At 42.5% G+C, this 15,755-nt stretch overlaps 1 protein-coding gene across 3 annotated transcripts in view; it reads right to left on the bottom strand.

The window, feature by feature from the left end:
* DAB1 (DAB adaptor protein 1) overlaps positions 1 to 15,755 on the bottom strand; it is a 1,247,092-nt gene that overhangs the window by 584,174 nt on the left and 647,163 nt on the right. The gene's annotated exons all lie outside the window — the stretch shown is intronic.

Genomic DNA, 15,755 nt, shown 5'->3' with positions numbered 1-15,755 from the left:
AAGATCAAGGTGTCTGCAAGTCTGGTTTCTGAGGCTTCTCTCCTTGGCTTTCAGATGGCCACCCTTTTGCTGCCTCTTCATGTGGTCTTTCTTCTATGCATACCCATGCCTGGTGTCTGTTTAATTTGTTATAAGGGCACGAGTCATATTGGACTACGGCCTCACCCTTATGATTTTACTTAACCTTAATTATTTTTTCTCTTTTTCTTCTTCCTTTTTTTTTTTTTTTTTTTTTGAGACAGAGTCTTGCTCTGTCACCAGGCTGGAGTGCAGTGGCATGATCTTGGCTCACTGCAACCTCTACCTCCTGATTTCAAGGGATTCTCCTGCCTCAGCTTCTCAAGTAGCTGGGACTGCAGGTGCATGCCACCATGCCCAGCTAATTTTTTTTTTTTTTTTTGTATTTTTTGTTTTCGATCTCTTGACCTCATGATCTGCCTGCCTCGGCCTCCCAAAGAGCTAGGATTACAGTAGTGAGCCACTGCACCTAGCCCCTTAATTATTTTTTCAAAGGCCCCTTCTTCAAATACAGTCATGCTAGGGGTTCAGGCTTTACCATAGGAATTTGAGGGTGGGAGAGAACACAGTATAGTCCGTAACACACACACACACACACACACACACACACTTACCCCACACACATATTCTTATCTTATGACCAACAATTTCACTTACAGAATATGATTCAGAAAAGCAAACAGACCACAAAGGCAAAAACCTGGTCCTAAAGTAGACATACATCTCATCCTAGATTCTGTTTTCTAACCTGAATTTTCCATTAATGTAAAATTGGTTAATTCAGTACTAAATCAAATTATTTTGAGACGAGATCCCAAAATTTATTTTTTAAAATTTAACTTCGGATATATAGCCAGGTGATGGTGAAATTGCTTTGTAAATGACTATGGAATAGGTAAGATTCTGTTGTCTGAACCTGTCATGAAAGTGTCAGTGTCCCTTGAATGCAGTGACTCTCGGGGAAAGGCCATGTGGCCTAGTGTGCATTCCTGAGCTGTTAAGTCAGATAGATGTGGCTGGAATTCACTCCATTCCTTATTGGCTGTGTGACCTTGGGCAAACCCTCTACCCTCTCTGATGCTCAGTCTCCATTATCTGAATAATGAGGAAAACAATACCTTTCTGCAGAGTGGTATAGTAAGATTTAGAGGTAAATTAAGAACAGGACCTGGTGACTAGCCAATGTGAGATGTTCAGAAAATCAATATTATCTCCTTATGATATCACCACCAATGTTCAGGGAGGGAATGGACCAGTCAAAATTCATAAAGGCAGTACCAAGGTGTGGTAATACCCAGATCAATGTCATTTTAGGGAAGTTGACATTCTGACTGGGGTCAGTGTATCCTAGAGCAATGGTACAGGGTTCTGAGGCAAATGGATCTCAGTTCAAATCCTAAAACTGCCTACTGACTAAGTGGGTAAATCCAGGCAAGTAACTTGACTTTGTCAGCCTCAGTTTCTTCATCTGTAAAATGGGGTTGATAAGATCTACTTCACAGCATCACTATTAGGCATAAATAAAATAACCCAAGTATGATGCTTTTTACAGTGTCTGCATGTATACATCTCAGTAAGCAGAATTATTTTTTTGCCACTACTAGTGCACTTCTGCCTCAGACATGTGTGCAAATGTCTGCAGTGTCAGAGGCTCTGGGGAAACCGTCTAGAGCGAAACTTCTGATGAGTAGGTGTAGTGGAGTCTTTCATTCTTTAAAGAATCCTGGGAAGGAAGAAAACTAATAAGTTATTTCATCTATTACCTTCTTGCGCAAGGATCCCTGGCTACAAATACACTCTGATGTTTTTCTCAGATAAGTTACAAATAAGACCCAACTTGCCTTGAAAGGATTTCTGCAATCTAATAGGATGAGGTGTTAGTCCTGATACTGTGAAATCCCTTTAGCAGAAAGCCTGGGGCTACCAGTGGGGCCGGGCCCTTCCTGAGTGTTGGCACTTAAGGAGGCAGATAAAGGAAGATTTCCAAATAGGAACATCTGGAAATGGAAAAGGACTCTGAGGAGAAAGAGCACTCATTTTTCAAGGCTGCCTTAGGCTATGTTTTCCTGGGAAGCAGTCTCTGGGCAACAGAATCATGGATTTGAGATGTGACACACAGGATTTTAACAAATGAAGTCACTGGGTCTGTTTCTGGAGCACCCTGGGTTTACTTCTCTGCTCAAGGACTTTAGAACCAGATTGACAGCCCAGTCAGTCAGGTGACTGTCCAAGGTGCCCCCGTTTGAAAAGCAGCAAGGCCTCATAGAAAAAAAAAAAAGGAAATATTATTCCAATTAACACAGATGCCACATGGGATTCTTGATATGACTGATGAAATTTAAATTGGTTGCCACATTAGTGAGGAGTCTTCAGGTCATAGACAATAGAAAACCAAGTCAAACTAGATTTTTTTTTTTTTTTAACAGTGGTAAAATACACAGAGCATAAACTTTTCTATCTGTGGTAGACAGCTTGGGCTACCAGAACAAAATATTACTTTCAATGGCAAAAGCCACAATTACGTTTGCACCAACCTAATACAGGCTTGTTGGCTAAAACAACACAAATGTACTTTCTCACAGTTGTGGAAGCTGCAAGTCTAAGATGAAGGCGTTAGAGGCGTTAGTGTCTGGTGAGGGCTGTCTTCCTGGCTTGTAGGTGGCCGCCTTCTTGCTGTGTCCTCACACTGCCTTTCCTCTCTGTGTGCACGGAGAGAGAGCTCTGGTACTCTTATGACCTCATTTAACCTTATTTGCCTCCTACAGGACCCTGTCTCTATATGTAGTCACACTGAGGGTTGGGGCTTCAATACATGAATGTTGGAGAGACACAGTTCAGTCCACAACACTGTCTTAATTATGTTTAAGCGCACAATTCAGTGGCATTAGGTACCTTCACATTGTTGTGCAACCATCACTACTATCCATCCACAGCACTTTTCTTATCTTGCAAAACGGAAACTCTGTACCCATTGAAAATAATGCACCATTTCTCCTTCTCCCCAGCCGCTGACAGCCACCAAACCACCATTCTACTTCCAGGATTGTGGCTTTGACTTCCCTAGGTACTTCATTTAAGTGGAATTATGCACTGTTTGTCCTTTTGTGGCTGACTTATTTCACTTGGTGTAATGTCAAGGTTCATCCATGTTGTAGAAAGTGTCAGAATTTTCTTGTTTTTCACAGCTGAATAATATTCTACTGTATATGTAGACCACATTTTCTTTACCCATGTATCCATCAATGAACACTTGGGTTCTTCCACCTTTTGGTTACTGTGAATAATGTTGCTGTGACCATGGGTACACAAATCAAACTAGTTTTTAAAAACCATACATGGAAGTTTATGATTGTGATTATGGCAGTGGCTTCATAAGTGTACCCAAATGTTAATATTTATCAAATAGTATACCTTACATATATGCAGAAAATAGTATGTCAATTATTCTTCAAGATAGCTATAAAAGACATACAAAAAAAGGAGGATTATTTTTTGGCACACTACGGGGAACTTCAGGACAGCAGTGCCTGTCATGAAGGCCCAAATTACATCATCAGGATTTTAAATAAAGGGTTCCATCAGTGGACATTCTGCTTTACTTTACTTCTGTAAGGTCAGTTTTTCCTAAGTAGAGACACACATATGGCACAACTCTTGGCTAACCTTGTCTTTACAACCAGGAATCTTAGAGGGGAGAGAATACCATATTCCCGAAAGTTCTAGCAGAAATCTGAGCAAATGCTCCAATTGGTCAAACTCTGAGCCAATTATTATGGTTACGGAGAAAGCTGTCCTCTAACTGGCCAGGCCTGGGTTGCATGCCCTGCCTATGATGGATAGGATGGATGAATACCATGAACTACTCAGAATAGGTTCCCCTCAAGAAAGAGGGGTTCTGTTATCAGAAAATGGAAGGCAGGCAAAACTGAAGATGAATATTACTGTGCTACTCTTCTGAAAGAGACTGACTTCCCCTTACATGGAAATAAAAGTACACAATTTGCTAATGACCACTTGCCCCATAGGGTATTTTTGTGCTCTGCATATGAAAGCTATGAAAGATTTCCAAATAGGAACATCTGGAAATGGAAAAGAAGGGCTCTGAGGAGAAAGAGCACTCATTTTTCAAGGCTGCCTTAGGCTATGTCTTCGTCTCTGGGCAAAAGAATCATGGATTTGAGACGTGACACGCGGGATTTTAACAAATGAAGTCACCGGGTCTGTTTCTGGAGCACCCTGTGTTTACTTCTCTCCTCAAGGACTTTAGAACCGGATTGAGACCCCAGCCAGACGTGTGACTGTCCAGGGTGCCCCCGTTTGAAAAGTAGCAAGGTCATAAATCTCTTCATCACCCTCCATGGACCATGAGACCAGCCAACTAGGAGTCACCTGAAATCACCAGCCAAATGTCAGCTGAAATTCCGAAACAGAATAATCCTAAGCACAATGCTATTTACCCAGGAAAAATGATTTCTTTTATCTAAATTTTCAACAGAGAAAGTGTAGGGGATCAGAAAAATCACAATTCTAACACAATTTCAAGTGTTCGAATTACGTTTTGAATATAGCTGTTGATTTTTAAAAATCCATTTCTGCCCACTTCCATTAAGTAAATACTGAAAAACTGTATTTTGAATGTAGTTGTTGTTTTTAAAAAATCTGTTTCTACCCACTTCCATTAAATACTGAATAATTATTTTAGCAAAGTCATTGTGAAAGGATATCAACTTTTTAGGGCCCCAAAATATCTCAATCTAACCCTGGTCCTGGGACTATCTCTAGGTTAATTTAGAGCAAAGCTACAGAAAGGAAAGTGAGCTGCTATGTGGTAAGCAGTAGACATAGTCTTGTCCACAAAGAATCATGTATACTGTCTCTCTCTGGGAGGCTTAGAGATGTGGGATAATTTTTGAGGGTCACACATGGAATGAGCAAGTGGCTGTTCTAAGACTCAAATGCAGGTTCCTCTGGCTCCAAATCCATGCCTTGTGATTTGGTTCAGATCTGTGTCCCCCCCACCCTCCAAATCTCACGTAGAACAGTAATCCCAGTGTTTGAGGTGGGGCCTGGTGGGAGGTGATTTGATGGCTGGTGCAGTTTCTCTTGAATGGTTTAGCACCATCCCCTCTGTGCTATTCTCATGATAGTGAGTGAGTGAGTTATCATGAGATCACGTTGTTTAGAAATGTGTAGCACCTCCCCACTCCTCTTCCTCCTGCTCTGGCCATGTAGGATATGCCTGCTTCTCCCTCCCTTTCCCTCGTGATTGTGAGAGGTGAAGCCCGGTGGGCTTCTGGGTCTGGTGGGGACTTGGAAAACTTTTCTGTCTAGCTGAAGGATTGTAAACACACCAATCAGTGCTCTGTCTAGCTAAAGGTTTGTAAACGCACCAATCAGCACTCTGTAAAAATGGACCAATCAGCACTCTGTAAAATGGACCAATCAGCAGAATGTGGGTGGGGCCAAATAAGGGAATAAAAGCTGGCCACTGGCGCCAGCAGGCAACTGGAGTCCCTTTCCACTTTCTGGGAGCTTTGTTCTTTAGCTCTTGGCAATAAATCTTGCTGCTGCTCAGTCTTTGGGTGGACACTACCTTTATGAACTGTAACACTCACCGCAGAGGTGTGCAGCTTCACTCCTGAAGTCAGCAAGACCACAAACCCACTGGGAGGAATGAACAACTCCGGACACGCCACCTTTAAGAGCTGTAACACTCACTGCGAAGGTCTGCGGCTTCACTTCTGAAGTCAGCAGACCACGAACCCACCAGAAGGAAGAAACTCCAGACACATCTGAACATCTGAAGGAATAAACTCCGGACACACGATGTTTAAGAACTGTAACGCTCACCATGAGGGTCTGTGGCTTCATTCTTGAAGTCAGTGAGACCAAGAACCCACCGGAAGGAACCAGTTCCGGACACAATTGGAGGTTTCCTGAGACCTCCCCAGAAGCCAAGCAAATGCTGCTATGCTTCCTTTATAGCCTGCAGAATTGTGAGCCAATTAAACCTCTCTTCTTTATAAATTACCCAGTCTCAGATGTTTCTTTATAGCGATGTAAGACCGGACTGTACACCTTGGTTTTGTTTGTTGATTTTTTTCTATGCAAGTTCTCTACTTTCACTGTCCTTTAACAGGTTCTTGTTCTGCCTTTGTTAGGCTGATTCTCTAGGTATCACTAGGAGGCATAGACCCTCTCCTTGCAGAACTCCAAGGGACACCATTCACACATTCTTCTGAAAGTCCTGTGTTGAGCTGTGGTGGAGCTCTGCCATGTGTAGTTATTGTTAGGAGGTTTGGCATTGATTCCAAATTCCTAAACATGACCTGCCTAACTGCTACTCACCTTCAGGTGTTATTTTAGTTGTCACTTCCCTGGGGAAGATTTCTCTGTATCCCTGATGGGGGATTAAGTCACCGTTTTGTTTACTCAGAGCACCCCTAACATAAGATTGTCTTCCCCAGCACTTAGCACAATTAATAATTAATTACTCATATTATTTGTTTAATGGCTGTCTCTATTCATGCATCCATGTACGGAATTTTTTTTTTTTTTTTTTTTTTTTTTTTTTTTTTTTTAAAGAGCCGATTACATGCCTGCCAGGTGCTTACTGTCTGAAGTCCTGAGGCTAGAGCAGTGTAGTAGTAGGAGTCCTGGATGGACTGGGAAGTGGTCTGTCTTCCTCCCCATGTATCCTCCAGCCCAGCCAGTGCCTCACCCAGAGCAAGGATTGAAAGAAGGAAGAAAAAAATGAAGAAAGGAGACAACAGTATTACTATGTTTCAACCATATTCCATCCCTTTCCTTTGTGGGCTCTTAAAAGGCTGAATCTAGTCCTATTTATCTCTGAATCTCTAGCACTAACACAGCACCTGGATAGAATAGGAGCTCAAAAAATACATACACTATTTAATGAATCAATGAATGATTCAAGCAATCAATTTAATTTGGCATATGCCTTCCTTGTAGGTGTGCCCATTAATTACCAATTACCAATGTTTACATTCCAGTGCCTTACCATTTTTTTGCTGGCTTCTATGAACTCTCTGGGATGAGAGAATTGGTTTCTCAAATGACTTCCCGCATAAATTAGCCCATCTGAAAGTGAGTGTTTATCCCAGGCTCTTTGAAATTCACATCATTCGCACCAACACCCCCGCTCAGCTCAGACAGTTCTTTAATTCCAGTCACCTGGGATTTCTTCCTACCTTTGTTGCCAGCCCCAGCCTAACGCCACTTATCTTATCCACCTGGATTTACATATCAGAAAGGCCTAATCAAAGCCTGCCTGATTGTCACATCCACCCTGGTTACAAATCTGCCATCTAATCAAGAAGCCATACAGCAAATCAACATGCCCTTCTTTCTGAAATCTCTTGCAGAAAAATGGGAGAGCAGGAGTCAGAGCTGTGAACAAGGACGGCAAGAGTCAACCAGGGGAAAAATTCCCTCCCTAGCTGTGTAGCACTAGGAAGAAAGGGACAAGGCAAAATGCTTTGTCTGCAGTTTGATACAACAGTGAGTGTGGGAGAAAAAACTAATGAGCGCAAAGTAACACATTTCTAACCTATGGTGCCTAATGGCACCATCCTAAGATTCTCTGGGTCCACAAGGCTACGAACTTAGAATCAGAGATCCTTTATTTAGTCCAACATCTGGATTGTACATTTTATGAGCTAAGTCAGGTTAGAGGGATGAATAGCTAACAATAACAGGTAACTTCTATCGCGCCGTTAGAATGGGCCAGCTTTTCAGGCATGATCTCCTTGGGTCCTCACAGCTAATTTTTTCTTTAATACAGATAAGGAAAAAGAGACTTAGCAATGCCATTTCCACATAACTGTAGAGCAAGTAAGTCGTGAAACCAGGACACAGACATAGATTATTTGTTCATTCAGCAAACTATTTTTTTTAAGTCTCCTGAATGGCACATCTTAAACTTTAAAATATGCATACAAGCCACTTAGAGATTTTTAAAAATGTGTTTTCTGATTCATTAGACCTTGAGTATGTATCCACATTTTTATTTATTTTATTTTTATTTTTATTTGAGACGGAGTCTTGCTTTGTCACCCAGGCTGGAGTGCAGTGGCATGATCTTGGCTCACTACAAGCTCTGCCTCCCGGGTTCACACCATTCTCCTGCCTCAGCCTCCCGAGTAGCTGGGACTATAGGCACGCACCACCATGCCCAGCTAATTTTTTTGTATTTTTAGTAGAGACGGGGTTTCATCATGTTAGCCAGGATGGTCTCGATCTCCTGACCTTGTGATCTGCCCGCCTCGGCCTCCCAAAGTTCTGGGATTACAGGCGTGAGCCACCGCGCCCGGCCGGTATCCACATTTTTAATAAGCCCCCTGGTGATGCGGCCCTTGCACAGACCATAGATAATCCTGACTCCGTTACTCTTTTGCTGTGTCCCTTGGCAAATTACTTAATTTCTCTGAGCCTCAGTTTCCTCCTTATAAAATAGAGATGACACTAGAACCTGTCTCATGGGTGTATTTCAACAGTTAAATGACATACTCTATATAAAGCTCTTAGCACAGTCTCTGGCCTACTCGGCAAGGGAGAAAGCAAGCAGCAAGTGTCAGATCTTATGATTTTCATATAATCCATACTGGGCACTGTGCTGGGAATACAGAAAGGAAAAGACACCCTCTCAAGGAGATGCCAAATAGCGGGGAGGCTGGTGGGCTGTATGGTCTGTGACGGGGGCAGCTCAGAAGACAACTTACTAGCCTGAGCATGGGAATCAGAGGAAGCTTCTGAGAGACAGTCTTATTTCTGCCACCCCAGTCCACATGAGAGGAAAAAAAATCAAGATCAAGTGGCCAGTTGGTGCAGGACACTGCAAGAGAGCGGGTTTACATCCAGGGGTTCAGCAGCCTTTAGGAGCTGATATGATCAAAGGTCAGATTCACCAGTTCCTGCCAAAGGACTCTTGCTGAGGATTTCATGAGGTCTCAGATTTTCCCTTCCAGGTTCCTGACAGCCATTTGCTTTCTGCCAAGACTCTCAACTCCCTTACATATTAACACAACCTTAAGCCTTTCTTCTGAGCCCCTCCAGGCATGTTTTTATTTTTTTCTGCACCCCTCTAGCCTTCTAAATTCTACCAGCCACCCAAGACCCACCACAGAGTTCATACCTGCTAAAAGTGAGGGTTGTTTGCATTTTAAAGCCTTCATTATTAGAGCTGAAGCGTCCACGGAGATGCTTCCCGGTTGATTTGAGCTTTATTTTTTTTTCTAGGAATGAAGCTTAATAATTTTTTTTCCATAATTGAGAAAACAGAAGCTAAAGTGAAATGACCTGTGAGCAAGTGGCAGAACCTGTACTAAAAACGTATTTCCTCATGCCCAGCAGGGCTCTCTCTCTCACAACCCTCTGTTAGAGAAAAAAAGCACAAAGCAGGGCTACACACTCCACTCTCCCTTCCCTAAGGAATCTCAGAAAGCTGATGAATGCATTTGGCATCCTCTCCAGAAGTGCTGGAAATAGCCTGTTACAGTGCAGGGTCTGGGCTTGGAATTCCACAGCTCTCCCCACCTGGGACCAAATCGACTCTGTCGCTGACAAGCAGCAGCAGGAGCTTGAGTAAGTTATAAAATACTGCTGAGCCTCAGTTTTCTAAAATGTAAAATGGAGATAATCGTACTTACTGACAGTTGGGTGTGATGATCCAGTATGATAATATATGTAGAACACCTGGAGAGCAGGTGCTTGCCCGGTGATGGGGCATTTCAAGGGTTTTAAGCAAAGTCACTCATTCCCCAGTTAAAAACTTTTGGTGACAGGCTGCACATATAGCCCTGAGGATGCACATAGCCTGAGGTCCCCAGTCTAGTGCCTGTAGCCCTTTGTAATCTGCACCCTACCCTCCCAGCCTCATTGCTCGGATAGCTCCTCCTGACACTCCGTTCTACTCTCCAGCTTTGCAAAGCAATTTCCAGCTTCCTAAGCTCCACTGTCCTGTCTTTACTTTGGACCGGTGCTTTGCCAGGAGTGTTTACTAATTCTTTTTCTCCATTTCCTCAACACCTCACGTCCTCTGGCCCTCAAAAGCTCATTTTTCGGGTCTCAGATCAGGTCTCACATTTGATACCTTCTCGAGGAAGTCCTGCCCCACCTCACCCCATCACCAGGCCATGTCTCTGTGCCCCCTTAGTGATCCTACTAGATTGGGGAGCAACTCACAGTGTTGTGCCATTGTCTACTCTTTTGCCATGTCTGCATCTCCCAACAGGACGCAAGCTTAGTGCAGACAGGAGTTATGTCTGAGGTCTTGTTCACCATCATCTAGCTCACACACTCCAAGGCCTGGTACAGAGTAGGAACTCAAATAATAGCTGTAAACGGAATTGATCAGAATAACAATAACAGTCTTGAGAAAAATAAAAAATGTCACCACTCCACGGTGAGCAAGACAAATGGGCTTGTCCCATTGTTGAGACGGAAAGCTTTACACAAATAATTTCATTTCCAGCCTTTCTAGAACAAAGCAGGACTTAAAATAAAATAAACCAGCTACCAGGTGCCTGGGAGCAAGGGTACCATAGCCAGTACCGCTTGTGGGTCAGGAAACTAAAAGAATCCAGCCTTGTCCATAAAAAAGGATGAGTTCGTGTCCTTTGTAGGGACATGGGTGCAGCTGGAAATCATCATTCTCAGCAAACTATCGCAGGAACAGAAAACCAAACACCACACGTTCTCACTCATAGGTGGGAATTGAACAATGAGATCACTTGGACACAGGAAGGGGAACATTACACACCGGGTCCTATTGTGGGTGGGGGGAGGGGGAAGGGATAGCATTAGGAGATATACCTAATGTAAATGACGAGTTAATGGGTGCAGCACACCAACATGGCACATGTATACATATGTAACAAACCCACACATTGTGCACATGTACCCTAGAACTTAAAGTATAAAAAAAAAAAAAGAAAAAAAGAATCCAGCCTTGTCAATGCAAAATGCTTAGAGCCCTGGGGGTCGGGATGGGTTGAGGCAGGGCCTCTTTGAACCACAGAGAGGAAGCCCCTTTCTAAATCCCAGTCACTGAAAGCCACTGTCTTCCTTTCCTAGCGCCTATAGAATTGAATTAGCATAAGCATTGTCATGTAATGAGTTGTCAGGCTGAAGATGTAATTATTGCAAAGCAGTGAAAAATTTCAAAAGTTGAGCTTTAATGGCAAAATGAGATGGGAGCTCTGGCGTTCAAGTATAAAACAAACTTTTTAATATTCATTCCTCCTGCACTCTTTGAAATTCACCTTCAGAGCGCCAAGGTGAACAGGGGGAAAAAAGTTCAATAATTTTCAAATCCTAATTATAATTCATCACAGGTGATTAAACAAGGCTGTGGGTATTTGTTGCTCACCACGTGTTTTGTTTTTTTTTTCTTACAGTGGACATTTAATTTTAATTAAAAAGAGAGTTGTTTTTTTTTTTCTAATGATGCCTAATGCTATTTTTCCTTTTCCATGCAGAGAGACTCAATTTTTCAATTTGCCAATATTATAAGATAAAAAATACTGCATACATGTTAATGCCTTTTATTTTGATGGGGTGGGGGGCTATTAGTTCATCCACCTTTAGGGTCTCTATACTTCCCGAGGGAGTCAAACCAGACTCCAGAGACTGTCTTTCCAGATCTCCATAATTTAGCTAGCATTTACGCTTCTGAAATTTCTGAGCTTCAGCTTCTTTATTTGAAAAATGGGGGCCAGGCCGGTGGCTCACACCTGTAATCCCTGCACTTTGGGAGGCCAAGGCAGGCGGATCACTTGAGGCCAGGAGTTCAAGACCAGCCTGGCCAACATGGCGAAACTCGTTTCTACTAAAAATACAAAATTAGCCAGGTGTGGTGGTGCACACCTGTAATCCCAGCTGCTTGGGAGGCTGAGGCACGAGAATTGCTTGAACTTGGGAGGCAGAGATTGCAGTGAGCTGAGATTGCGCCACTGCACTCCAGCCTGGGTGAGAGAACAAAACTCCTTTTCAAAATAATTAATTAATTAATTAATTTAAAAAATGAAAAACGAGGATGTTAATAATGAGACATATTTTGCTATCCGTGGTAGGTACTTTGGGAAAGTAAGACGATCATTCTGTCTACAAGCACTTTATAGGACTGATGACCCACCATGAGACCAAGTTAATTCATAACAAATGTTATTTGTTGTTTTTGTTATTGATAAGTATTTGTTAATTAATTCAACAAACATACTAATTTTTTTTTTGTGTGTACGAGGCACTGTGCTAATTTCTAGGGTTTAAAAAGAGAAAAGAAAATGAACCATGTGCCATCTTTCATGATGAGGACTGATCCAGATTAGACAGGAAGACAGACATGAGAACAAATGGACCTGATTCCATTTGATTCTTACAGAAATGCTCTGAGGTGTGTAGGAGATAGGATTAGAAGTCTCATATAGCTTTGTAACTGTGTAATTTGGGGAAAGTCCTTTAACATTTTGAGACTCAAAATTCATTGCATAAAAAATAGGGTACATAGTATTGCTTCTAGTTTTGATTGCTGTATAAACATTATTTGCCTTTATTTATCATCTTTTCTTCCATAAATCTCCTAATTTGTGCTCAAGTAATACTTCCTAGCTTTTATGTCTATGATTTTCCTTGCCTAAGCACTCTCCTCATTTCTGTGTCTGGCATACCCTTTAAAAGGTAGGATAGATACTATGATCCTTGTGAAATTTTCTCACATTCACAAGATAATTCAGTTTCCTTGATGTTGTTCCCATAATATTTCTATGTTCTTGTCCTGATTTCAGCCCAGATCCTGTGGTATACAATGAGTCAGTGACTCATTTTCCCCCTAGGTAGTGAGCTTCCTAAGGAGGTTGTCCTATCCCTGCCTGGAATAATGTTTCTTGGTGAAGGAGATTAATGAATGGATGAGGGTGAGTGTGTTAGGACTGCATGGCTGCAAGCAACAGAAATGGACTTTGGCTAGCTTAAATGGAAACATGAACTTACTGGGAAAAGATCAGGTAGTTATAAGTTTGGCAATGAGGCTGCAGGACCAGGCTTACAGAGAGATGAAAACTAGGACAGATTTAGGTATCTAAGAGGCGAGAACTGATAGACTAAATTCAGAGGAATCCTTTCCAATGTCTTCCCATCAATGCTACACAGCATTCTAGATTTGAATGCTGTGTGTGTGTGTGGAGGGAAGTGGGGTCTGAATCACCCACCCAGATCATTGAGGGCAGTGCATCTTCAATGTCAGTCCTTCTGACTCTCCCAAGGGGAAAAAGGAACTTGAGGTGCTATTTCCAATAGAGGGGGCATGAGTGCTGGGTGGCCCCATAGAGCAAGTGATCACCACCAACTATATGTGAATAAATGAGGGACTCCCCAACGAGAGGGTGAACATCTTCTGAATAGCCTAGGCTAGAGTGCAATGGCATGATCTTGGCTCACCGCAACCTCTGCCTCCCCGGTTCAAGCGATTCTCCTGCCTCAGCCTCCTGAGTAGCTGGGATTACAGGCATGCACCACCACGCCTGGCTAATTTTGTATTTTTAGTAGAGACAGGGTTTCTCCATGTTGGTCAGGCTGGTCACGAACTCCCGATCTTAGGTGATCCGCCTGCCTCAGCCTCCCAAAGTACTGGGATTATAGGCATGAGACTTACTCATTTCTGTACCCTGTAGGTGGCACAGTGCCTGTCAGTAAAGGATATTCTCTTTTCATCTTTATTTTGAGATCCGGTCTAGAGTTCTTTTCTGGCAGGTGGTCTTTATTTTCCTATAGCCCGGAAGAGACAACTCTCCCTTGAACACTTAAACTCAGTGCCTTCTATCTACAGCTCTTGTGTCAGACAGCGTGAGGCCTGATCTCATCACTCTGACCATCTAACAACGATCAGTCTTCTTGTTTGATAAATCAATTGAGTGGGGACCACATCAGGCATTAAGGTGTCCCACAAGCATCATCCCAGGTGGGCAGGCACAACCTAGGTGCCCTGATCCTGTAGTCCTTTAATTGGGCAAATTTAGAGTTGTGCCTTTTACCCCTTCCTATTTTGTATCTGTTTCTGAGGCTTCATTCTCCATTAAGATCAAGTTTACACAAGAGGCTCCAAGCAAAGCAAACTCAAGTCAGACGTTTTTGGATGGAACCCAAAGGCCCTGATAATTCACAGGTGAAGAGGATTAATTACATTACCATGCTTCTGACACACCCCTTTCAAAGTGGTTTAGCACTGCTGTTTAGTAAATGTTATTCGCCTCCTGCTTCTGGTACCAGCCACATTTGCATATTCATCAGAAGTGTGCGCACAGTATTAAACCCGACCGTTACCACACTTCTCATTCCCAAATCCCTCTATGAATGCTGATACCTATTTCTCTAGCTGCAGCCATAATTTTCTCAAGGTCGGCATGTGCTGGCATTTCCCCGGGGAGCTGGGGGCCTCCATTGCCCTGAAGAAGCCATGCACTGCTGCTTCCTGTCACCTCAGTGGGTATGACTCCATGTGACTTCAGTGTGTCTGATGGGAGGTGGTGTTTGTGGAATGTACTCATGCCAGTGAGCAGGCTTGAAGTGAACACTGGAAGTGGAGTCACAAAAGCTGGTTCAAGTCTAGGCTCCAAAACCTGGTGCAAGTTGCTTCTAGCCACACTGAGCTTCAAGACCCTCATTTGTGAAACAGATAATAAGTTATCTGTGCTGCTGTGTTTACTCCGTGAGATTATGTAGGTGAAGGTGCTGTGTCACCTTTAAAATTACGTAGAAATTACGTAATTACGTAATTTTTATTACGTAAAATTATGTAAAATTTTTATTACATAAAATTACGTAAAATTACGTAGATTCATTTCTTGTTTTATTATAAAAGAAAATAAAGAAGAGGAAGCCCATGCTAGCCACAGGAAAGATCAGGGGAAACCGAGACAGTCACAGTTTCCTGGTTAGTTCCCAGCTGTTTAAGTTATTCTGGTGGAGACCTCAGACATCATTTTGTAGTAGATACTTCTCCAATGTACTTTTATGAATTATTGACCCACAGAGCCAGAAAATATGGCAATAATAAGTACAGTCACTAAGTATTGGGGCAGCTTGTGATGTCACAGTAGAGAACTCCAACATATTCAACCTCTCCAGGTGTTCACTTGAAGTCGCTTCACTAGGGTTCGTGTGTCAGGGAGACATGGCCACTCCTCTGCATGGAGGAAATGGGACTCCATCCTCAGCAAAGAAGTCCCTCTTCAAAATTCCCATTCCAACTTGTGATAACTGAACTGTTGCATGTATTTAGTGTTGGTGAGACCCATAGGAGTTGTGTAATCAATTTTTACATATTTTCCTTGCTAGTTGTTACCCAGACCTGAGACCTTACTTGAAATATCCTATCTCTTGTATCTTGGTCTCTTGAGCAACTCTTTCCAAATAACATATGATTATAAAAATTAATAATAAAGATAATCCTTAATAATAAGAATTGCCATAAAGAATATAAAACAGGCTAATGAAATAAAGTTATTTGGGAAGTGGGGTGCACAAACCACTCGAGATGATGTTTGGAAGGAGAACTTTAAAATGAGAAGGAGACAATACATCCTGAGTTGAAATAATTTTCTTTCCTCTTATTTCCTACTGTCTTTCCATGCCTAGTGGAGCATCTATCACAGTTGGCCTGCTCCCAGAATTATTTATTTCTATCTTCCCAATAGACTGTGAGAGCCTAGAGGGCAAGACTT

The sequence above is a fragment of the Macaca fascicularis genome, chromosome 1 (assembly GCF_037993035.2).
Source record: "Macaca fascicularis isolate 582-1 chromosome 1, T2T-MFA8v1.1".
In the NCBI taxonomy this organism is placed as follows: Eukaryota; Metazoa; Chordata; class Mammalia; order Primates; family Cercopithecidae; genus Macaca; species Macaca fascicularis.
This window is presented reverse-complemented; position numbering and strand designations above follow the sequence as displayed.